General features: G+C 40.1%; 1 protein-coding gene across 6 annotated transcripts in view; it reads left to right on the forward strand.

Annotated features, from left to right (window-relative positions):
- GHR (growth hormone receptor) overlaps positions 1-25,696 on the forward strand; it is a 130,802-nt gene that overhangs the window by 42,509 nt on the left and 62,597 nt on the right. For 5 of the 6 annotated variants that reach the window (XM_085529566.1, XM_085529567.1, XM_085529565.1 and 2 more), the window contains one exon: positions 7,687-7,771. The exons of the other annotated variant lie outside the window; for it this stretch is intronic. The gene's annotated coding sequence lies outside the window, so the exon portion shown is untranslated. The remainder of the gene's footprint in view (positions 1-7,686; positions 7,772-25,696) is intronic. 6 annotated transcript variants of the gene reach the window in all.

Raw genomic sequence — 25,696 nt, forward strand, 5'->3', positions numbered from 1 at the left:
CGAAAACAAAGATGTATAATAATGCTTAGAATAGCATCTGCACCACCTAATGACCAAGTTACATTAAAATATAGGTTGAATTATATTCATTTTAATTTGTGCCAACAAATTTACAAAATCTCCTCTCTGTGCTCAAAAACACTCTGCTGAAGTGTGGATTTACCCCATTTCTAAGAATGGAGAGGAAATAAGAGCCACAGAGATTTTAACTTTGACCAAGTTATATACAAAGATAAAAATGAATTTTGTACTTCTCCATTTTAAGTTCTGTAGTTTTGAGCTTGAAGCTGTTTGTGCACTGTGCTGGTTAGTCATGAGTGGTTTTGATCCAGTCAGTTTTGTTTGTTTCTGTATTCACAGTTTGCCAAATATTGACATACGCTATGTGTGTTTTTGTAAAGCAGTGGTTACTTTGCTATCATGTATTTAATAGGTGATTTTCTTAATTTGTAAGAAAATTACTTTCTTCTACCGTCTTACAGTCCTGCAGTCCCTGAACCGCAGTTTTTATCCTTGCAATATCCTTTAGTTAAAACTAACAGCTTTGTTTTCCCCCTATTTTTAATATGTAATTTTTGTATTTGGAAATGTTTAATCAAGGAAAGGTGATGGGAGGAAAGGAAACTGTATTATTCAAAGGCCAGGTGTTTCAGTTTTGCACAGAATTACCTGGAGCTGGCTGATCATGAGTCAACAATGCCATTCTGTTAGAAAAAATACAGATAAAGTAGGAGACACAAAGCAAAAGAAAAACTAATCCTTTCAGCTTAGCTTTGGTAAAAACTCAGACTGCTGCACAAGACCTGGGCTAACTGGAAGCGATCAGCAGTCTGTAAGGCTTGATTGATTGCAAGATATAGTTTTATTTAACCTAGAGAGGTAGTGAAAAATAGTGGTCCTTGGATAAGTAGAGTACTGTGATAAAAAGGTATGGAATAACCTATTCTTCACACTTAAGGTCAGAAGAAAAAATAATAGAGGGATGGATTTATATAAAGAAGGACTTGGGGTCTGTATTCAAATAACCTTCCTAGTGGCACAGATAGTCATGCACTGGGTTAGATTTCCTGGGGAGGTTACAAAATCTCTGAAAATCATATGAAAAATGTGTGTCTTTGTCAGTCTTCTGTGCAGTCCAGTAGATAGAGTTGAGAATCAAGAAGAAGATCAGACATTAGGAAGGAATTCTTTGCTATGAGGGTGCCCAGATAAGCTGTTGAAGTCCCATCCCTGAAGGTGTTCAAGGCCAACCTGGATATGGTCCTGGGCAACCTAATCTAGAGGGTGGCAACAGCTACGAACTGGGAACTTTTAAAGTCACTTCCAAGCCAAACTATTCTATGATTCTGTTATACAGGGTTTGAAAAGCAAGTTGGATGTAGGTTTTGTTCATTCAGCTTCTAGTAAACAACTCATGTTTACTTCATTTAAAGCATAGCATAAGATTCTTTTCTGTATTTCTGTTCTTTTCAAGATTGTTAGTCTCTTAAGAGTGCACATGAAGACTGGCTATGATGATCCAGGAATACAGTTTTCTCAGCTTGTAATTGATACCCTGTTAATTTAACAGAAAAGTTTCCCTTTTAAGTTACTGATAAATCAGCAACAGTTTCAACTAGTAGAATTCGGATTTTCAGCTGCCCAGATCTCCAAATGCTTTGCATAATCACTGAATAAACAGTTTTTCATAACATCCCTTCAATTCAAGAACATAAACAACTGTAGATGAGAATATGACACACTTTGCTCATGCAAGGCTGCCTGAATTCTGCTTTGGTAAGACAGCACAATGCCTACGTTGTATGTCAAATGAAGTATTAAACCTACCTAAGAAGTTTGGACTACTCTTCTGTTTACAACCTTAACAGTGCTAATGGATCCTTTTACAACCCAGAAAGGTGTACTGATTCCTGTTTTTGGCTCTGTGCTAAATTCCTGAGATATCCTATGCACAAGCTATACTTGTGTAAGCATAATACAGTATAAAGTATAAATTCACCTTTCATCCCTACTGTGAGTGCCAAAACAAATACGAGTTGTTCCTTAGCTCAGTGCTGCTAAGATGTTCCAGTTATTGTGATGTCAAGAAGGCAAAGACTGCCAAATCTGTCAGAACGTAAATGTGGTTCTGTAAAGTATTTAAAATACAAAGGGCAAGATTTATTGTTCCCTGGGGACATGAAGGGACTGAGGGGGGAAAAAAGCTCTGATTGTGAAAAAGAGTGTGATCCCTCATTCAGGGATCTAGTAAGGCAAGTGGAAGGACTGAAGACAGAAAAGAGGAAAAGAGGGGAGAAAAAAAAAAGAAAAAAAAAAGGATTTATAAGATAATCTGGATTGAAAGACAAAAGAAAGGAAAAAAAGAAAGGAAAAAAGTAAATAAAAGGAAGAACGATTAGAAGGTTCTGTTGCATTTTGTTAGCGATTCCTAGGAAAAAAACCCCTTGCAGAGGAAGTTTATTAGAGAATTCAGGGAGTCAGCTCACAGTGGCAAAATAGGTTGTTCATCCGTGGGTATGAGTTATTGTGCTACGGAAATAATTTGAAGCAGTAAGAAGTTTGAACTTACAAAGGGTGGAAGGACTTAATAGAGCATGAAAGTTTCTTCTAAGAGAATGTCTGAAAATGTTTGAAAATTTCTGCTGTTTGAAGAACTGTGGCTGTCAGGGGGAGTCTCCAGTGACTGGGAGAAGGAAAACATCACTTCCATATTCAAGAAAGGAAGAAATGAAGACCTGGAGAGCTACAGTCCAGTGAGACTCATCTCTCAGCCTGGAAAGATGATGGAGCAGATCCTCCTGGAAGAGATGTTAAATCACATGTTAGATGAAAAGGAGGTCTGAGACAGCCAGGCTGGCTTTACCAGTAGCAGAATGTGCCTGACTGATCTGGTGGCCCTCAGTGATGGAGTGACAGCACTGTTGGTGGACAAAGGAAGGGCAACAGATATCATCTACCTGTGCTATTGCAAGGTCTTTGACAGAGTCCTGAACCACATCCTTACCTTTAAATTGGAAAGGTATTGATTTAAAGGCCGTAGTATTAGGTGGATAAAGAATTTGTTGGAAGGTCACAGAGGGTTGTTTCCAACAACTCTGTATTGAGGTGGAGGCCAGTCACAAGTGATGTCCCACAGGGGTCTGTTTTGGGACCAGTGCTCTTCAGCATCAGTGACATAGTGGAATTGAGTGTATCCTCAACAAATTTGCTTATGTCACAAACCTGAGTGGTGCATTTGACAGAATAGAGGGGAAGGATGCCGTCCAGAGGAACATGGGCATGCTCAAAAAATGGGAACACAAGTATCTGATGAGGCTTAGCAAGGCCAAGTGCAAAATCACAAATACAAGCACAGACAGGGAGAAGAACTTGTAGAGGCAAGTAGAGAAGTACTTGGGCATCCAACTGAACTCCACAAAATGGACATGAGCCTTTATCCCAGGCTGCCCCAAAAGAGGAATGGCCAGCAATGAGAGGGAGGTGATTGCCCCTGCTATTCTACCCTTGTGAGGCCCCACCTACTAGCATCCAGGCCTCAGGCCCACAGTAACAGGAAGGCTCAAGAGCTGTTGGGGTGAATTCAAAAGGTGATTGATGGGCTGGAGCTATGGAGAAAGGTTAAGGAATTTGGGTTTGTTTAGCTTAAAGAAGAGAGGGCTTTGAAGAAGCCTCATTGCGGCCTCCCAGTGCTTGAAGAGAGCTTACAAGCAGGAGAGTGACTAACTTTTTACATAGTCTGATAGTGATAGAAGGAGGAATGGCATTAATCTAAAAGAGGGAAGATTTAGATTAGATGTTAGGAAGGAATCTTAGGAACTAAATGATCTTAATGGTCTCTTCTTGCCTAAGCCACTCTGTCATCCTCTGATTTGCTATGGATGTCTTGCAGCAAAGAGTTAACTCTTGGTCATTATCAAATATTGACTCTACCACTGACTGACCCTCTGCTGAATTTTTCCTGCTGATTACACATTCAAGCCTGGTATGCTAACCTCTCCACATTACCGTGACCTTTCAGATGTCATTGAGAGTGGCCTTGCATGCAGTGACACTGACCAGCTTCCTCGGCACTTTCATGTGCATTCCTTCATGTCCCATGGGCAGATATATATGCATTTGGTTTATTACAAGCATTCAGTTGTATTTTTTGTTGCTAAAGATCAAACACGTATCCATGCCTCCTCTGAATTTAAGTATGAAGCTGGTTTTGATTTTGCACGCTTTTGTGTACGTGTTTATGTAAGCGTGTATTATGAAAACCACACTGAGAATACTTCGCAAGTTCTCTGGACGATTCAAGTAACCACAAGTTAGTGCTGGGCTGTAGAGCCATGCTAACTGCATTTTCAGCCATAAGCCTAGATCATTCATCTTAATTTTTAGATTTAAATTCGGTGCATGTGTCAAGTTGTCTGCATAAGTGATAGCCTTATAAATACTGTAATATATTGTCAGAGCGACTGTGTAAATGTGCATGGATACACATAACTATGAAAAGCAAGTGCATTGCCTTGTGGTTGGAAGCACATATAAATGAAGTGACAGCACTTGGCCTGTCTAGTCTTAAGGCATTGTCCCTCCCATTTCTTTTACTGAGAGAACACACACTGAAGTAAGGAAAAGCGACAGCAGAACATAGAACTTATGTGCTGATATGTACCTTATCTCTTCAGTCTAAGGATGAAACAGCCTTTATCAAGTAAACAGATGAAATGGGAAAACTTGAGCCTGTTCTTTTCTGGAGTAGTGAGGCCACAGCATTTCCCTTTATTCTGATGGCATCCAAGCCATAATGCAGCGTTAGCGCTCTCTGAGCAGCATTGCATTGTAGCAGCTCATTGATGAAGGGAAGTAGTAGGCTGTACACAGTAAGATGTCTACCTCTCTGGTTTGGCTGAAGCCTCCTGGGAGGCAATGCATTGCATAGGCATTCCCTTTAAGCAGCAGCTTAATTTTAGTTAGCTGCCTCTGTGAGCTACAGGTTCCTTCCTACCTTCATATTCAGTGAAGCACGTCATTCTGCCTGCCTTGAGACCAATCACAGAATGCTATTTGAAAACACCATGAATGGTTTTATGAAGATGGAGTTGTTTGAATGCTGTTTTGAAGACTGAAAAATCTTCTGATATCTTTGTGTCCATCTCATATTCTCAGGTTTATTATTCTCTCAGGTCAGGTTCTAAGGAGATGAAATGGACGCAGATCCTGACATCCCAGTAAACATTTGCATTTTTTTAGTTAGGGGGCAAAGGAATCCTGGATGGGTCCCATTTTGATTCTGTATTGCAATCCTTTTGTTTGCCACACAGGTTAGGATAAATAATTTTGTGAAATTATTTATGTGAAAAAATCATGACCTATGCAGTTTCTTCCTGCTAATCCATGTTCTCCTTCCACTGAAGTCGCAGTTTTTCTAAGAATCAGTGAAAACGTGGCTGCTTGCCATATTAAGATACAGCTCCTTATCTTGTGTGCACTAGTACCTCTTTTTCACACATGATAAAGGGTCAGAATCAAGTGCGTATGTGGTTGTGCTCATGCTTGTTTGGCTTGTTCTGAACTGCAGTACTGCAAATTAGTTGTGTTGCTGCATGGAATCCCTGTGCTGTCACCACGAGGTACAAAGAACAAAACAAAATGTTCAGAGTACAGTTAGCTAAGCAGAAATTAGGGCATGTCGCTTTTGTTGCCTATAAAGTAGCTAAGATCTTCTCTGCTATTGAGCAGGATTTCAAAATATTTTGGAAAGGCTGCTGGAAGAATTTTGCCTTTGCCTTTGTAGTAGGGTTCTGATTTTGTCACATGGAGATCAGTTCCACTTGCTAATACCCTACCAAGTGTTTTGAAACAGGAATTTGTCAGTAGTCCTTGTTAACCTGCTTCAGTCAGCAGCTGCCTTAGTCTTTACAGTTTTATTCAGTCTTGACTGTCCTTTGTTGTAGAAAATGAGAGTTGCAGCTCATGGATCAATTGTCCTCTGTGAGATTAAGAGATCTTTCCAAAATTTACAAATCATTTTAAGACTTCTTACAAAATTATATTAAAATAGGACAATAAGAACCTCAACCCCATAAAATGTGAGTGCACTCATTCTGTGAGGTTCAGTATTAGTTGTGTGTATTACAAGAGCTGAAAGAGGTTATAAGTGAAGGCATACCACGTCTGTTCATTGTGTTCCAAGGTGTGTATCTGTGGAGAACCATGATTGCAGATTTAATTACAGCTATGATACACACAATGATTTATTTTCATTTTGATAGCTATTACATATTATTCTTGATTTTTGTTTTATTTATTTTATTTATTTATTTATTGTATTCCTTCTACCTGGCAACATGAGATTCCCTCTCATGTTGCCAGATATTTGTTTAATCTTGTTTTATGTTCAGTTCAAAGATTTTCCCATCTGGCAGTTGTTTGTTGTCATTGTTGTTTGTGTTTTTTTTTAACATGATTACACAGTCATCACTTAGCGTTTTAAATATTGCACTGAAGAGTATCTGCGAAATACATTTTCACTCAGTCTGTCTCATTTTGCATTCATTTCTTTATTAGTTAGGCATCTGTGCATACATTAAAAAAAAATACTGTAAAAGTTGGGAATTCTGTGAGCACAGATCAAAATTTCTGCTGTTCCTTCTTAAGCCAGTGCTAGCACTCAGTCAAGGAACACTCTTTAGTGACATACTAACACTTGTTAAGGCTAGTGCAGTGCAGCCCTGTGCGTACAGTCTGAACATACACAGTTATTTCAATGTTTTTTCACAAGCTGATTCCTTTTCCTTAGTGTTTAAACAGCCTGATACTGTGAACTCTGGTCTTGAGGGAGTTCCACCCACTAACAACCAATTTGTTATGAAATAATCAATGAATGTGGGCACTGTTGCCAACTTTTCAAAACACTAAAGAGTGCTGAGTTAGAATCACATAGGTTGAAAAATACCCTTAAGATTATCAAGCCCAAACCATCAACCTACCACTATCAAGTCCACCATTAAACCATGTCACTAATGACTTCTTCCTTGGGAAGAAATAAGCTTTCATATTGAATTAATAATTATTTTTATTAAAATACAGAAATACCACTAGTTCAAGACCATTGTAAATGCTGCTTTACCAAATACCACAGCAGTGGTAATGTGTTTAGCAATTCTGGTCAAAACAAATGCCATTTTCCTTAGAATGCTTCATACTGTCCTTTTAATGGAAAACACAGTGTTGCTTTCTTAAAACTAGCAGTTCATAAGTTTCCACACTATAGTTTACTGTCTAAATATTAGGAATGTGATGTACTCATCCATATCCTCTTCATGATAATTGTGCTTTCTCTTTCCAATCCGCCTTATTTTGTACTTCTAGGTATCTATTGATAATGAGTGTTGATAGGTCTTCCTGACTTGTCTTTGCCATTTAAATCTGTTGGTACTTTTAATGTCAAAGTTAGTGTTGGGTACTGCTGCTTGGCAAGCCCCCAGTGACAAAGAGATTGCAGGCAGCTGCCAGTTTTTGAGTGAGAAGTCCAGGTGCACTTCTTGGTCCATTGTGGAGGCTGCCCAGCTGGGGGCCTTTCCCAAGATGCCTTTCCCATACAAGGACAGTGACAGGATTTTGTTCAGTCTTCTTTCCACCATCACTATGTTCATGAACTCATCTGTTGTTGTTTTTTCCCCCCCTGATTTTCTGTAGGTGCTGGGATGGCTGGAGAAGGCCACATTTTGCAGTTGAGCTGAGGGAAGTGTGAATCATCCTCCACCCCCTGCTGACATTTGAGGTAGTGTTTTAACTTTTTTCTTACCTGTAAGTTACCTAATGGTTGATGTTGTCTAAGGATAGTGATCAGTAGAGCCCTGTACTTACAGATCCTGTGATTCATTCCTACAGAAGACCATAATGGTGGTATGTAGCATATAGAATTTTGATTGAGATTACAACCCTTAGCTTAGTTTTCTACACTGTACTCTTCCTTCTCCCAGGAAAAATAAATAAATAAATAAACAGGAGTATTTGAATTAAGGCTATTCAATTCCATCCTGATGCAAGCTGATATTTTCATTTATACTGAGCTTTATAGTCCAGCATTTGAGACAAATGATACAAGTGTTTGAAAACCCATTGTTTCTTGCCAGAGAAAAACTATTTTACTGTGTGTTAATGGGACACTTCATTTATGGTGTTATTTACAGTATTGATTGCCTAATTTTTTGAATTCATAATATTAAAAAAAGTGGGAAAACATTCTTTGTTATTCAAGGGGGAGAGAACTTGGAAATCTGTTCTAGAATATAGTATGTAGAAAACCTTTGTTTAGATGGCACTTAAGCAGCATCTAGTATGAATTAATTGCTGATTCTGATTCATATCTGGAGTGCATTTCTGCAGAGATAATCATATTGCCGCTGGGGTAAAATTTTAATCAAACGCATCACAGAAATATGCTGTGATGCAGGATTTCCAGATGCATGATTGCTTCTGCTGTGGAACTGGAAAGCTGTTATCTTTCTTTAAATGATTATATAAGACTTTACAGCTGTTATCTGTGTACAGTAACAATTTTATGATGCTGAACTGACTGCTCCTGTCCATTATTAAATAAAAGAGAAATTCAAGAGGTTCTGATGTAACAGGTAGAACACTCCATGTCCTTTTAATGTTTCTGAAACTGATTTCACTGATGGTTGAACTCTGGGTGTATTCATTGTAGTTGAATCTGCACTCAAGAAACTTTTATAAGGAAATATCAATTCCATTAGGAAAATTAAAAGGTCAAAAGAGTGAAAAGTTGCTTGTAAAAGAACATGTACACAACCTACTGTCAAAAGAGACCTTCTCAACCAAAATCTCATTTGTTGTGGCTACCATGCTTTCTCCTAATAAATTAAGCACCCTTGAAAACAAATTTATGGATGACTTATCTTATAGCTGAATTACAGCAATATAGCCATACAGAAGGCTACTTCTGTGCATTCTTTCCCTTGCTTTTTGTGCTGAGCAAGCCAGCCATGCTCCAACTAAGCTGCCTGATCTCTATTCCTCTACAAGCATCAGTGCAAGAAATGTTTCACTCTTGGAGTGCCCCACTTGAAAAGAGAATCTGGACAGGCTTCTGAGCACTGCTGGTACACTCTGTGATCCTGCCACCTTGTTTAACATGGTTGTGCTTCACTTTGCTGCTTGTAAGTGAAGGCTAGTAAGTTTTAACTTTCAGAAAGGACATAGCACATGTGCCTTACCAAAAGAGAGTTCAAACCTGTTGCATTCAAGTATGACCTTGCATTAAAAGTTATAGTGGATCCCCAGATAATGACTTCCTGAGTCAAGTAATTGACGGCACCACCGAGGGAGATGCAATACTGGGCCTCTTGCTCACAGACTTAAATGAAATAATGGGTAACATCTAGATTGAAGACTGCCTGGTCTGTAGTGATGATGCTGCATTTGAGTTCATGCTCTGGAGGGACATGAGACAGGTGAAGAGTAAAATTAGAAAGCTAAACTTTAGGAAAGATAAATTCAAGCTCTTCAGGGAGTTACTCAACAAAACACCCTGGGAAACAGTTCTCATGGGCAAGGGTGTGGAGCAGATCTGTCACATCTTTAAGGGGGCATTCTTCAGGGTACGAGAACTGTCCATCTGCAGGTGTTGCAGGTCAGGAAAGGAAGGCAAGAGACTGGTGTGGCTGAAGTAGCAATTGTTGATAAAGCTGAAGAGCAAGAAGAGAGTGCACAGGCAGAGGAAAGAGGGACAGATACCATGGGAAGAATATAAGGAAGTAGGTAGACAGTGTAAGGATGGGGTCAGGAAAGTCAAAGCCCAGCTTGAACCGAACTTGTGTAGGGCTGCTAAGAGCAAGAAAGTCTTCTACAAGTACCTTATCCAGCAAAGGAAAACCCAAGAAGACGTACTCCCCACAGTGAGTGGGTCCTCATGAGGTGTATTCCAGAGTCCAGAGGGAGCTGGCTGACATAGTTGCCGAGCTGCTCTTGATGATATTTGAAAAGTCCTGGCAGTCAGGTGAAGTCCCTCGTGACTGGAAAAAAGGCATATTAAAAATAGTACAGATGTGCCAGGGAGCTACTAACCTGTCAGTCTCACCTCCATGCCAGGGAAGTTCGTGGAACAGATCATCCTGGAAGCTATGCTAAGGCATGTGGAAGGCAGTGAGATTATAAGGGAGAAACAGCATGGCTTCACCAAGGGTGAATTCTGCTTAACTAGCCTAGTGGCCTTCTACGATGGTGTCATTGCATCAGTTGACAAGGGAAGAGCCACTGATGTCATCTGTCTCAAATTCAGTAAGGCCTTTGACACAGCAACCCACAAATCCTTCTTTCCAGAATGGAAAGATATGCATTTGATGGATGAACTGTTCAGTGGACAAAAAACTGGCCGCAGGACCGAGTCCAGAGAGTGGTGGTCAATGGCTCCATATCTGGATGTAGATCAGTGATAAGTGGTGTCCCCCAGGGGTCAGTACTGGGGCCAATACTCTTTAATATCTTCATTGGTGACGGTGACAGTGGAGTCAAGTGCACCCTCAGCAAGTTTGCAGGTGACACCAAGCTGTGGGGTGCAGTTGACACAGCAGAGGGATGGCGTGCCATCCAGAGGGACTTAAACAGGCTTGAGCAGTGGGCCCAGGTGAGTCCAAACACAAAAAAGGTTCAACAAATCTGAATGCAAAGTCTTGCACCTGGGTCAAGGCAACCCCTATTACCAATGCAAGCTGAGGGATGAAAGGGTCTGTTGAAAAAGACGTGGGGGTTCTGGCGGATGAGATGCTGGACATGAGCCAGCATTGTGCCCTCACAGCCAAGAAAGCCAACCATATTCTGGGCTGCATCAAAAGAAGCATGGCCAGCAGGTCAGGGGACGTGATCCTGCCCCTCTACTCTGCACTGGTGAGGCTTCACTTGGAGTACTGCATCCAGATGTGGAGTCCTCAGTACAGCAGAGACATGGACCTGTTGGAGCATGTCCACAGAAATTATCCATGGGATGGAACACCTCTCCTAGAAGGACAGGCTGAGAGAGCTGGAGCTGCTCAGCCTGGAGAAGAGAAGGCTGTAAGGTGATCTGAGAGCAGCCTTTCAGATCTAAAGGAGAGCTGCAGGAAAGAAGGGGACAGACTCTTGAGCAGAATCTGGTGACTGAATAAGGGAAAATGGCTTCAAAATGAAGAGGGCAGATTCAGGTCAGATATTGTCATGATCAATCTATGCCCATGATGGGGTGGGTTGCAGTAGGCCTGTGGGCCCCCTGACCTCAAAAATGGGAAGGAAAAAAGGGAAAGGGATAGGGAGGTGGGAGCTGGGCTCAAAGAAACAAACAGAGTAGTGGCAGTGATCTAAGAAGAAAAACTTATTTTACTAACTATGATATTGGAGTGCAAGATAACACAATATAGTACAATCTAATTAAAACTGAGGCTAATAAATCAAGTAAAATAAGAGAGAGAGGGTTATCTGAAGACTGAGAAGCCAGCTTTGAAAGTGAAGGCGCATGGCTTGGAAGCACACCCACACCTGCTGACGGGCAGTGAGAGAGAGCCAACATCACTTCTGTGACATATTTCCCTCTCTGGCCATGAGGTCCTCTGGGACGTGTAGTTCTTCTTTTCTGTGCTCCTCATGATGTTATGATGTGGAATACCAATAGAAAAATTACAAAACCGTGACAGATATAAAGAAAAATCTTTCACGGTGTGGGTGGAACAGGTTGCCTAGTAATACAGTGGATGCCTTGTTCTTAGAGACTTTCAAGATGAAGCTGGATAAGGCCCTGGGTGACCTGATCTAAGTGTGGTGTCCCTGTTCACTGCAGGGAAGTTGGCCTAGATAGCCTTGGGAGGTCCCTTCCAACTCTAGGCATTTTATGACTCTAGGGTTTAAGTTTCTGTGGTGCTCTCTCACTTGGTATTTTTCACAAACTAGTCTTGATTAACTTTACAGAAGACATTTTGAACAGGGAACAGTGCCTCAGTCTTCACAGCCATTCTGGCTTCTCTTGACTCTCCTGTCCTTGAATTTTGAAGTGAGGGTCAGAGAGCAAAATCCCTCCCAGTGTAAAAGTGAAGTGAGTCCGAGACCACCTCATGAGGCTGAATGTGTACAAGTCTATGGGGCCAGATGGCATGCATCCCAGGTTTCTGAAGCAACAAGCTGATGTGGTTGCCAAGCCGCTCTCCATCTTACTTGAAAAATCGTGGCTGTCAGGTGAAGTCCCCAGTGACTGGAGAAACGGGAAACATCACTTCTCTTTCAAGAAAAGGAGAAAGGAAGACCTGGGGAAAGACAGGATTTTGAGACCGCAGGACTAGACTGTCTTGGGACCAGTGCTCTTCAGCATCTTTATCAACCGCATAGACAGTGGGATTTAATGTACCCTCAGCAAGTTTGATGATGTGAAGCAGAGTGGTGCAGCTGACACAACAGAAGAGAAGGACACCATGCAGAGGAACCTGGACATGCTCAAGAAGTGGAAACAAAAGAATCTAATGAGGTTTTTCCAAGCCAAGTGAAAAGTGTTGCACATACAAGTCCAACATGCAAGTACAGACTGGGAGAACAATTCCGAGAAAGTAGCCCTGCAGAGAAATACTTGGGCATCCTGATGGTTGAAAAACTATGTGAGACAGCACTGTACTCTTGCAGCCCAGAAGACTTACAGTATCCTGAGCTGCATCAAAAAAGGGGTGGCCAGCAGAGAGAGGGAGATTATTGTCCCTCTCAACCCTGCTTGCATGTGGCCCCCTTTAGAGTACTGTGTCCAGGCCTGGGGCCTGCAAAACTGAAGGATGCAGAGCTATTGGACTGGGTCCAGAGGAGGGCCACAAAGATGATCAGAGGGCTGGAACACTTCTCCTTTCCTGGGCAGCCTGATCTAGTGGATGGCAACCCTGCCTGTGGCAGGAAGGCTGGAACTGATTGTCTTAAGGTTCCCTCCAACCTAAGCCATCTTATGATTCTGATCATATATGATTTCTTACCCTCTTCAAGGGTAAGAGAAGAGAAATAATGCTGGCCAGATAACTTGCAAATCACATACCCATAATTTATACTGTTTACATTAAGCTTGTTTTAGGTTAAGAATTGGAAATGTGGTAACTGTTCTCATGCAGATTAAATAGGAGCTGAGTCTTTATATATTTACTTCTTGAAATAGTCTTGTCTGTGCCAACCCCAGACTCAGTTACATGGAGGAAAGTTTACAGCTTTGCTCTTTAGTGAAATCGAGACTTGTAATGCACAATGCGTGATGGGAAATATTCATCTGCTTGTTTTCTACATTGATATTTGCAAAATATTTTGCTCTGAATAAGGATTTTGTTTATCCTAAATGAATGTGTTGTATTCATTCCTTAAAAATTAAACCAATGTCTTGTTATTTCAAGTCTGAGACACTGAAAGTGCCCTATAGATATGGCAAGAGTAATTTTCGCCTCATTGACATTTGCAGTCCAATGGAAGATAACACAAGACACAGCTTTAAATAGATTTTGAGAATGGTGGTAGTTCTGCTGAATACACTGGAAAAAAAATAATAATAATATCTGTCCAAAAGTAGCAGAGATGTTTGTAAAATAACTGTTGTAAAATATTCCAGTAAGTGGCATTTCTTTAGCTGTTAACACTAACCATCTACCAGGTCAGCACACCTCTCTGTCTTTTAAATACAGCTGTGCTAAGTTGCCTCCATACAACACACACAGTATGAAAACCATTCATGATGCTGTGAGTGCCTGAGAAAAGCCAAGGGTATGGAAATAAAATCGGCTCTGTTCTATTTCTCCACAGTCTGGAAAAACTTACAAGCGTACAGTGCTTCTCTTTTGAATGGCCTTTTAACTTCAGGGAAGACATTGCTTAAAATGAAAATGTCAGTGTGTAGATGCAGTACTGACAATGAATGTATCCATCAGTTTAATACCAAAATGCTGTAATATTCTGATGATCCTGCCAGTTGTTTAGTGATGTTAAGCTACATGACCATGTGTGTCATGTCCACTTGTTTGTGACTGGGATCAGATCCAGATCTTCAGTCAAAAGTGCTACTAGTGGACTGATATGTACTTACTCATAAAAAAGAAAAACACTCTTATTTTTTAGCTTTAGAGTCGTTCTTCTTGCCTTGCTTTATCAGTTCATCATATAATTTGAAGTGTTTGCTTTTTACCAGTTAATGATACAGTCATCAGTAGAACAATTTAATTTACTGTTAAATAAATTGAGTTAAATTCTACTGCTGTTAAGTCATATGGTACTGCAGACCTGAAATCAAAGTTAAGATTCAGTATGAACAAGTCTGGCAAAGACAGGTATTATGTCCTGGCAAAAGGCTGAAGGCAGTCATATTTTGTTAACTATTATGCCTAAAATAGAAAGGAAACGAAGAATGAAAGCATAGAAGTATACCACAAAAAATATTTACTTTTTTTGAGTAAAATACTCTGTATTCCTTGGTGTAGCCTCTTCTGTTCTGGCTCTTTGCTCGTCCGATAGAATTCTGGGTACACAGCAACTCATAAATTTGCTGTTTGAGAGTTGTTTGTGGAAAACACATTTTCCAGGCTAAATATAATACACAGAGCCAGTGAGAAAAGTAAGATAAATCAATAGGAGTCTGCCCTCACATACGTGATTTTAAGTGCTTTAAAAATACATAGCAACAAATCAAGCCTTACTCTATACGTACCACTTTAGCATCTATTGTGTGTGACCAGCAGAAATATGTCAGCATGGTTTGGTCTTTGCAGAATTATGTGAGATGTAAATCTAAATTTTGGAAACGCTAATCTTGATATATCCACATTAGCTGCAGCTGACTCGCTGTTAGCTGAGCATCTGCAGGCTATTTTACCCCATCCACTGTGTTTGCCTATCTTGCAGTGGAAGCCGCTATTCTCTTTCACCGCACTCTTAAGTAGTTCTGCTCTTTTAATCTTTTCTCCTCTTGGAGGCAACCTCCAATTCAAGCTCTTCTGCTTGAATTACTAACAGAGTCCAAGAAATAGGAAAAAGGAAAAAAGGGGCAAAAAAAAAAGCAGCAGCTCCCCATATTTCTTTACTAGAAGGGTGGTTAGGTCCTGGAACAGGCTGCCCAGTGAGGTTGTGGATGCCCCGTCCTTGGAGGTGTTCAAGACCAGGTTGGACGGGGCCCTGGGCAACCTGATCTAGTAAATGTGTATGTTTGGTGGCCCTGCTAGGCAGGGGGGTTGGAACTACATGATCCTTGAGGTCCCTTCCAACCCGGGTAATTCTGTGATTCTGTGATCTCCCTGCACCGATGGCAACAGGAAGAAGTGTCCTCTACTTTGGGCTGTGGGCAGCAGGAAATAATGGGAAGGAAGAGTTCATGCAGGCTTAATTTATTTCTTCTCTTCTAGGTAGAGGTGTCACAAGCTGAATAGCAACTTTTCATGGGCACTGTCTGCTTTATTAACTACATGCCATAAAAATCAATCAAACAAACAGAAAAAATGGCTTAAAGAATCCTATTCTTAAAATAAGCTAGTCTTCAGTTTCATTTGCTTCTCTATAAAGTTCTACCATCATCTCCATTAATTTATGAATCATCTCCTAATAACAGCTGCATTTTAGCGTGTCAAATGGCTTCCAGTCATCTGAAATGTACTGCTCCCATCAGGACAAATTCTTCTTGGGCAAAAAGTATCTTTCAGGTTGTTTCAAATAAGCTGTTTGCTAAAAAATCCCATACTGTGTTATGCAAGCTTCCTACTTGCCAGTGGTATAATTCTTCAGCATTTCAGTCTCAAATTCTTCTTCAGATCCTTATTCAAGCATATGTACAAGCATGCCTAGCGCTGTCTATGTCGAAATTTACAACAATTATCTATATCACAGGAACTGAGCTCTGTACATGTTTTAATTATTAAGACTTAAAGTCTAATAAAACCCTTTAATGTGAAGGGAAAAAAAAAAAAAGACACAGAAAAGTTAAAACACAACTGTAACTGTTTTGTAACTTCTATGTTTTGAGGGCATTCCTATTCTGTAAGGGCACAGCTGTTGTATACCTACCTACTGGCTGAGCTATTTGGGAGAAACCTGGCTGACCCACAGTCTTTGCTTTTTGGTGAATTCTCTGTGCACTGCAGAGAGCATCTGGGACTGGAGGAAAGCCTGCTTGTCTGAGGAAACATAAACATAATTACAAGCCAGCCCAAACCAGGCCTTTCTTACCAATAAAATAATTTATGGACCACCATGATTCTGCACTAATTGTTCTCTGCAACCCTTAGAACAGCTAACATTTGGATTTACTTTCTTGTCTCTGAAAGAGCTACAGATTTGGAGGGGTATGGGGCTTTTTTTATATGTAGTTAAAGCACCCTGTATCAATTTATATTCAGAGCTAGCTGATAACATGACTGATAAGCTCTCTAATCTTTGCAGGTGATCTCATATAATCTGTGAAGGCTGCAACAGAATAATATCTTCGAGTAACTCTATTGAGTCATTATTCTTTCTAGCATATGAGTCCAGTCACCTGTTATCAAGCCGGATTGTAGTGCAGATTCTTGTATGCAATAAATGAACTATAAATAATGACTAATTTGCACACTACATCAATTCAAAACTAATGACTCTGTCTACTGTGATATTCTGTGGTATAATTAGTGTTGGGAAAATGATCTATGGAGATAATGATTTATCTAAGGTTGCACTGCATTGTGTAATAGGATTTAGGAACAGTCAGACCCGTTCTTCTCACTGAGAATGCTGTTGCTTACACACAATTCAGGTGTGATTGCTTTGTGTTCTACACATTTTTGGGAAGAGATTTTTGGTTGTGTGTCTTCATGGTAGAAGATGATACATGAAGGATGTGGAACTGTTGGAGTGGGTCCAGAGGAGGGCCACAAAGATTATCAGATGCCTGGAGCATCTTTTTTGTGAGGAAAGGCTGAGGGAGTTGGACTTGTTCAGCTTGAAGGAAAGACGGCTCTGGTGAGACCTCATTGCGGCCTTCCAGTGCTTGAGAGCTTATAAACAGGGAGTGACTGTTTACACAGTCTAATAGCAACAGGGCAAGGGGTAACAACTAAAAGAGAGGAAATTTAGATTAGATGTTTGGAGTAAATTCTTCTACTCAGAAGACTGCCAGGCTCTGGCACAAGCTGCCCAGAGAAGCTGTGGTTGCCCCATCCCTGGAGGTTTTCTAGGCCAAGGTGGATGGGGCCATGGGCAGCCTAATTTGGTGAGTGGCAACCCTGCCCACAGCAGGGTATTGGAACTCAATTGTCTTTAAGATCCCTTCCAGCCTGGGCCATTCAGTGATTCTGTGATCATTAGGAACTTCTATACAAATAAACAAAAAATCATCTTTGAAGTTACATGGTAAGGTCTATCTAGAAATGGAAGAACCCATGTACATTTCAGAGATACCTGTGACTCTAGATGTACTCAGTGTAAGAACCACAAAAGGGACAATCATGCTCTTTCTCATTAATATAGACAGTTGCTGAGCATGATCGTGCTAGTGAAACTGAAAGCTGTAGTTTAGTCTGCAGGGCTAGCCCTGAGTGGGCAGGTTACTGATACACTGATTAAAACTGAAAGGACCAGTTGTTAGGGCTTCTGCTGACGGGCTCTGAAGCCATTGTTGCCATTTGCTTCTGTATGGAAGGGGATGCAGTGGGAATGCAAGGCTGCAAAGAAGAGTTAATGATGGTCTTATACCAGAAAAGACCCTTACCAGGGTAAGGCTGTACAAAATTTTCTGTGGCTTTGGTGCAATGTCCTCACCCTTAGTCGACTCATTTTTAGCATAGTGTGTGTCTAATGTAAGTCCTGAGATCTGGCTTGGTATAGTATTTTGTTGAATAGCCCTGTTGAAACTGGCAGGAGTATGAGCAACAGTTCTGTGGAAGTTGATGAAGAATCAGGCTCTTGGCTGCCCCTCAGGGCAGGTAACTTGTAAAGTTCATCTGTGGACATCTATTTCCTCATGCTCCTGTGTAAAGTAACAGTGATAGGAATGGAGAAATGTGAATGCGTTTGTCTGCTTTCATTACAAAAAAAAAAAAAAATTGAGTGTGCTCCCAAGTTTCACTTTCTTTAAACATGATAGGCTTTCTGCATTGAAGGAGTTACCGCATCTTTGGAAAGAGATGTACTACCACTACCTCGCTTATGCTGAGCTCTTCTGCACGTAGTGTGTGTACAGAACTGTGTATTAATCCCTTAACGTGGAGGGGAGAGGTTTACATCTACTACACTCTAGTAGTTACTATAGCTAAAGACTATGGTATGTTCTTTCTGTTCATAAGATAGAGTTATAGATTTCTTAAGATAGTTTTGCTAATTACTCATGAGTTTCAGAAGAATTAGTTTTTCTAATGGTTACAATTCTTAATCTCTTAATGCAAGTCATTAGCTCTGTTGTGGTTTGTTGGGATTTTTTTTTTATCTTCTACGGCTATATTTTGAGATGACTGGCAATAAATTCACTGTTCTCATTAACTCACTTAGGCAGATAAATTGTCGTCTACAGCAACACTCCACATGTTACTCTGCTGTGGGGCAGTAGTGTAAATGTAGGCACGCTGTTTCCTTTTCTTCTCTGAAGATGGATGAAGGCACTGAGCCCACTGTAGACTGTATGGAAAACTTTGTCAGAAAACATTAAAAGATCTCTTAATTAATAAATTTGGCTAATTAGCATCATAATTGGTAACCTCATTTCTATTGTTTATTGCTCATTTGACAGGAAGGTCTTAAATTCTTCATTAGTAGGGGCATCATTAGCTCTTCGTTAAAGAGGCATGGGGTTTGACTGAGATCTTTGATTTTCTGATACAGATTTTTAATTGCAACCTGCTGTCACCTGCTGCAACGTTTCTTACTCCAAAACAGACTTCCTTGGTGCCTACTTAGAAGATGAACTACATGATTTTCATCTTCATCGAGCTAGTGACCATTAAATAGGTCACTCTGTCCAAGGACTGTAAGCACACGCACACAAACTAAAAAGAAAAAAAAAAAAAAAAACAAAAAAAAAACCCACTTCTTTGTGAAGAATTTTTTCAGGACCAGTACTAATTGAGGTGGCTCAAATAATGGCATTGATATTGCTGAAAATGTGACGTGGAAGAATGGTTGCATTGAGTCTTTAGAAAATAAAGCACTAGACTCAGTAAATACATTACAATGACTTTGAATTAATTCAGGTAATGCAATAAGCTGTTTTCTCTTTCTGTATTTGGAGATACTAAACATACTAGTCTTGAAAAATGAGCGTCTTAGCAGCTTGTGTCTTTTATGGCTTTTGGCTTAAAAGATGCAGAAAGCTGTATCACAAGAATGTGTTTAATTTAAGCATAAAGGCTCTAGACATCCTGTTTGGATGGTAAATAAAAATGTTGGTGTGTTTTTAAACTACTTGTGGTGGATATAGTCTACTTCTTTTAATGCAAGGTCCTTCATAAAAACTTTCTTTAAACTCTGTTTCTGGATATTCTAGTTTCTAGACCTTAACAATGAAAGTAGAGGAAGAAGTTGAATGACTTTTTAAATCTTTGGACAGCAATCTTCAATGAGTTATTTGCTGCTTTATGAAGATGTACTTTGACAATGCTGTGTGTAAAAATACAACTTTTATTCCCCATGGTAGTATCGTATGGTCTCTCTCAAGTTTGTATTTGCTTAGACCATGAAAAATGGAGCTCAGAATTTTTTGTGAGGTTATGTAAAATGTTTTGTGCATTTATTCAAAGCAGAGAGCTAAAAGTGGCAAAGCTACTTTTGGTGGATGCACACAGGTTATATATTCAGATTTACATGGACTCAGAGTACCAAATTTGTGGAGAACAGAGACAGGAAACTACGCTGGTGTGATGTTACAGAAGAGGCGTGAAAATTGATTTCAGTGATGTTGGTTCTCATTACCAGAGAACTTCCTAAACAGGCAATTGTACTTTATGTTTACTTGATCACTTGGCTGTAAGTGAAATCAATATAAATCATATCTTAAACTGGTATGAACTTCAGGGCATGCAAAGCTGCACTAATTTAAATGCACTTTTTACAGATATACCCTCTGTTAAGCTGATCAGTCATTACTTGTTGACCAAGCAATTTTTAGAGGATGCAAGTGACAGCATGTGAAATGTGGAAGTTTTCCTGCTGCTTTCTGCAGATAACCAATGTGAATATGTGAGCGCTTCGAGTCAAAAGTGGCTATCTAGAAATTCTGTTCCGGTCCTTTATCATTTACAAACTTTCATTTAATTTGGTATTTAAGTCGAGGAGCTTCTTAATGTCTTACAGGCTTTGTTATGTAGTCTTTAGTCTGATTAGCAGCGCATGAATAATGTAGCATTCAGTTGAACCATGTAATTAATTTATCCCATCGTAATGAGCTGTTAAGTAATTCCATTAGTCTAGGATAAACACTAGGGTCCTTAAGCTAACTTTTACAGGTTTTTGAAGATATCTTCTGTGGAAAAGCTTTGTATAAATACAATTAAAAGTGAACTCCCTGCCTCATGACAACAACTGTGCTCTGAGATCTGAAAGGCAAGTTTGAGTTCAGGGTGATTAAAAGAAACAAAGGAAAAATTCTTGACTATAACCCAGCCTGGATTCACCTGCGGCCAGAAGAAAATTAATTATTTATAATCACTCGAGTGGCAGCAGCCGTTCTCTGCCTATCATCAGTTGATGCTGTTGCAGAAAAGTGGAAGAGCTGAAGTGCTGATTTCTTTACAGTAAAAGTTCTGGAGCATGATTGGCTGTAGTTGCCCACATGCTTGCTAGTTCACTTAGTAATTTGCATGATGTAAATCCTAGTATTAGGAGGGTGACTTGCAAAGAAAACATTACCTGGAGCAGTAGAATCAGTCTGCACTATGGTGGCAATCCAGTAGGCATATTTAAGAAGAACCTTTTGTATTAAGTATTCAAAATAACCCTGTAAGTTCCAGCCCAAACCTCCTGGTAAAGTTGCACTGGTTGCTCTCTAGCATGTCTTTGTTTCTGAAGGTGCTAAGAGCTGTGGTTGAGTTAGGAAAATTACTTAGCTGTTAAACATGTAGCTATGACTGCTAAAATCAGGTATATTTAACTGCTGTTAAATAATAACTGATTTTATTGTAGATAAAGAATTACAATGCCATGTTCAGCTGGATTATTCTAGAAGAGCTTTTATTAAAAGCTCAACATAGTGTCTAAAGTCTGGATTCATTGAATAATATGCGAGAATCTATAACCATTTGGTCAGTTTAAGTTTGGTTTTAGTAGGAGAAATTGTATAACACAGCTGTCAAGGCGGAAATCAGTTCTGATCAAAGTGTTAAAGACATCCATTACAGTAGAGATATAAATAAATTGAATCAGTACTTGTTGAAAACTGTCAAATTTTATCTTGAAGTGGAGCTTTCATGTAGTCTGTATTCCAAAATGAATAGTATTTTATTTAAAAAAATAAAAAAAAAAGTTATTGCTTTTATAGATTCTGTTTCCAACTTAAATACTTACATCTGTTATAAATGATTTAGCTTACATAGAGCTCTAATTGAGAACATAAGATTGTCTCTATTCCATACTTTCCGTTTATTATGAAGATACATTTATTAATAACACCCATATTTGCATCAAGCCTTATGCCAGACCCCCTTTCTTCCCCAGTGGGGCTGTCTTTTGTTTTTGTGAGTAGGGTTTTTTGAGAAATGTGTCCTTTTGAGATTTGTTTATTTGCATCACATAACCTCTATTTCTGTGGTATTATGCCTCGTTCTTTTCACATCCTGGATTACCACAGACTGTAGGTGAATGTTGTGCTATTCATCCCAACTGAGACAATCCATTATGTTTCTTAAGATGGTCAAGTATGTGGCACAAGGACTCCATAAAAGCAGGCAATCATCCAAGCATTTGTGATGACTCAGTCAAGCTGTAATATCAGAGTGCCAGCAGAGAAGTCTTTAGGTCTTTGGCAGCTTTGGATTGTGTTGCTTTGAAGGTCTTCAATTCATTTCATCTGTGGATGACTCTGTCCTGTTGGCATTTAGTGAAGTGAGAGTAAGCAGGCAATGTGATTTCAGCAATGTGTATTGAGTGAAACCTGGGTGATTTTTGTAATATAAGAAGGTAAAGATTTTGTTTTCCTGCCACTGATCTTGCCATGAGATAGCTTGTAAGGAATGTATGCACTTCCAAAAATAAAGGTATTTCCTCCCAAAAATTCAGCAAGGGTATGCACATATATCTGGTATTTGAATACATATGCTTTAGAGTGGCACAGAATTTGAGAGCCTGAATTTGCATCTGCTTCTTCTCACATCCACATGCACTGTGACCTCTTGTGTGCTTGCCTGTTTGAGATTTAATGAAATGGTTAGCAACGTACAGAAAGGTAAATCTTCTCAGGTTAGTCCTTCATTCAGTTATGTTGTTTGGTTTGCAGCGGAGAAGCCACCTTTGGTTCTGGAATAGTTGCACATGTGTTATTTGGCAAGCCAAGTGAAATTGAAGGAGGTTATAGGGGAAAAAAAATCTCATATTTGGAGTGCTTGGAGTACAGTGAGTTAACGGAGATGGCAAAAGCAGAAATTCCTTCTTAGGCACAGTTTAATGAAGTGTAATATTTTTCTTTTCAGGTCCTTTCACATTCAGATTCAGGAGCTATCTAAACATAGAAATTCCACTTCAAACAACAGTTTTGTGTATAAGTAAAACTCGTTATGATTTGCTCCAAGTATCAATATTGTTATCTGTCCAGAGTAGATACAAACCATTCAGCGTGCTCTAACTAAACAATTCCTTTTCTCAGGAATTTTCTTAGCCTGGCTTCCCCGGTCTGTGCTGACTGTGTTCACATCCCACTGAAGAGTTGTGTTTAAATTTGCTTGTGATTGACCTTACTCCAACAGAGCTATAGAAAAGGGCCAGGAATTTTTCTGTCCTTTTTATAACTCCTGGCTCTCTTTCTCTACTGAAGCAATTAGCCTGAGCTGACCTCTAGCCAAATGTTCCTGTGGTCAAATTTCAGCTGCCTTGAGGACAGTCAGCTGTTGTAATTATTTTTCTGGTTTTAGCTCTCTTCGTTCTTTCAAACTGCAGGAGTTAGGTAAGATATAGTTTATTATCCTTTAGAATAGCATGTGTTACAGGCACTGTAATTTCTTGATCTACTCAGTAACAAGAAGTTTATTAGTGGTACTTGTCTTTCATACATGTACATGTACCGACAGTCTTGGGGAGGTTGATGTTACTAGATTATAAAAGGTTGAGTTTATCCTGGAGCTGATCAGAAGAGAAAAGCTGACTCTCACTAGGTTAATGCTGCAGCCTCTGAACAATGCTGCCCTTGTGAGCTTGCACAAGTGTTTAGAGGAACAACAGTGGATTGTTACAAAGCAGATATGTGAGACCTTTCAGTAAGAAAGTTGTCTAATGGTGTAGCAGATGGTGCTTCAAAGAAATCTTCTCTATAAAATCTTGTTCTGTACCACCAGAAACAGTATCATGATGGGCTCCTGCTTCACTACAGATTTTCATCCATAATCCTGTAGGCATAGTGGTACAGCTGCGGCTTGATCTCCAGTAGTTCTGGAGTAGACTTATTGCATCTCAGCAGTGCTTTTTGTTTATGTGCTGGATGTAGAGAGGTGACACAAACTCTGGTGCATAATATCCCTTGCAATGCTCCTTCTGACTGGGGGAGATCTTGGGCATGAGACCTGCCACACAAGCTCTGGAGAGGAAGTGGAGTTTCCTTTATCCGGGCCTGTATGGAGCACAGAAGACTTTTGTGTTTTCAGATGAGGGCAGTCACCATTTTTGAGCTTGATCCTGTTTGTATCGGACATGTTCAGTGTACACCTGTGTGCTACAGTTCTTTGTTAAAATAATGTTTATGGATTCGTTTTTGCTGAAGCAGTTTCTTGATGGTATCACTGCATGCAGCTATGTAAACAAGAATACCAACACAAGAGGAAGAGCAGTACTGAAGTGATATTGTGTCTATCTGCAGCAGTAAGACCTTGCTGAAATTTAACGTGATTCCTGACCTCTGGGATATGTCTGGACTCCTGGGTTAGTGCTTTGACTGTCAGACCAGTTTTCCTTAGAGGAAGCTGAGATAGCTCCTAATTCCAGTGCACAAACAAGGGGGTGGCCTGTGGGAACTGATCCCCTTCTCATCACAGAGTTCCTTGGTGTGGTGTGGTTACAGAAACCAAAATTCTACTTGCAGCTGTTCTCTGAATGACCAACACTGTTGATGATTTTGTATGGAGTACTCCTATGTGGGTTGTAGGGTTTTTTGTAGCTGTTGTTAGGCAGGAAGAAGTAGGAGAGTTTGGAGAAGAGTGGTAGGAAAATTAGCAGATGGTGGTGGAGACGGGAGAACTGGGAAGTGTAAATAGAGGCAATGTGGGATGTCTGGGTGTTACAGTGGAGGAGCGGGGTTGTAAATAAAGTAATGCTGTGCTAATGTCTGTGAAAGAGAGAGCAAGGCTTTGGGGAGAAGGTGGAAAGGCTGTGGGGATGGACTGTTCATTAGAGTGGAAATGTCTTAAGAGGGGAGAAACTGATCAATGCAGTGAAGCATTTCTGTAGAAGGTGTTTTAATAGGAGACAACCAGAATCCTTTAATCATGAATATGGATGGAGTGGGGACCAAGTGAGACAGATAAAAGTATAGTTGTGCTGGGATGAACCTCATGCTGTGCCTACTTTGCAAATAGGAGAGTTAGTTTCTAGTTGCTCTGCAAACTTTTACCCAGCCCTGTGCTCTCCAGCACCAACTGCCTTCCACCACTCCTCAGTTTTGCTCCACAGACTCTCACATCAGCCCTAATGCCTCACACACCTGCATCTCTCCAAGCCGTAGGACTTCTGCGCCTTTGGACAGAGCTGTGCCTGGTGGGACAGGGATGAGCACTGCAGCTGGACATTCCTGTAGCAGCCCCAGCGCAGCAGGAAGCACCTCCCAGTTTGTCTGTGCAGTTGTAGGTTAGGCTTTGCAATGTGGTTGGAATAAATTTTCCCCATGCTGGGCATGAAACTGGAGAATTATTGAGTAGTCTTGCTAATGAGGGTGTGAGAAATACATTCTGATTTTCTGGTTTTGTTCTAAACAGCATGAATGAGAAATCTGGCATTAGTAATAATCGCTTTTTTTTCCTGCAGTGTGAGTAATCTGTTCTCTTGGGGTGAGAAAATTAAGTAAAGCAAATTATCTTTTAAGTTCAATGTGAACATAGTTTTCCATGCTCAGCATGCTTGTGTCTTACAGTTGATTAAATTCAAACTTTGCTAACTTTGGTAGGATTGTTATAACAGCCAAGTTTGCTAGCACCAGTTGTTTTATTCAGTAGCACCCAGTTAAAATGTTGCTCCACAGTGGACTCCGTAGTTCAGTTTATTCTGCTGATTTGTTATGTCAGATGGAAGAAGAAAATGTCTACCTGAAAATACTCGTGCATAGAGTCAAAGTTTGCTGTACTACTTTATGGTCAAACATAGAAGTGCTATTCCTCTGTCCCCCCAGCACTCGTTTTTCACTTCATGCAGATCTAGACTCAGGAAGTATTATATGTGTCCTGCTAAGACAAACACAGCATCAGGGGTGCATGAGCTTGAAGTCTTTGTTCCCTGAGAGAGATTGTTCTTTCCTACTTTCACATTTAACCTAGGGTAGCTGTTAGGATCCTTTCCCCTCAGGATGCTC

Source organism: Coturnix japonica, chromosome Z (genome assembly GCF_054131305.1).
Source record: "Coturnix japonica strain WE chromosome Z, WE-NBRP24, whole genome shotgun sequence".
NCBI classification, from domain to species: Eukaryota; Metazoa; Chordata; class Aves; order Galliformes; family Phasianidae; genus Coturnix; species Coturnix japonica.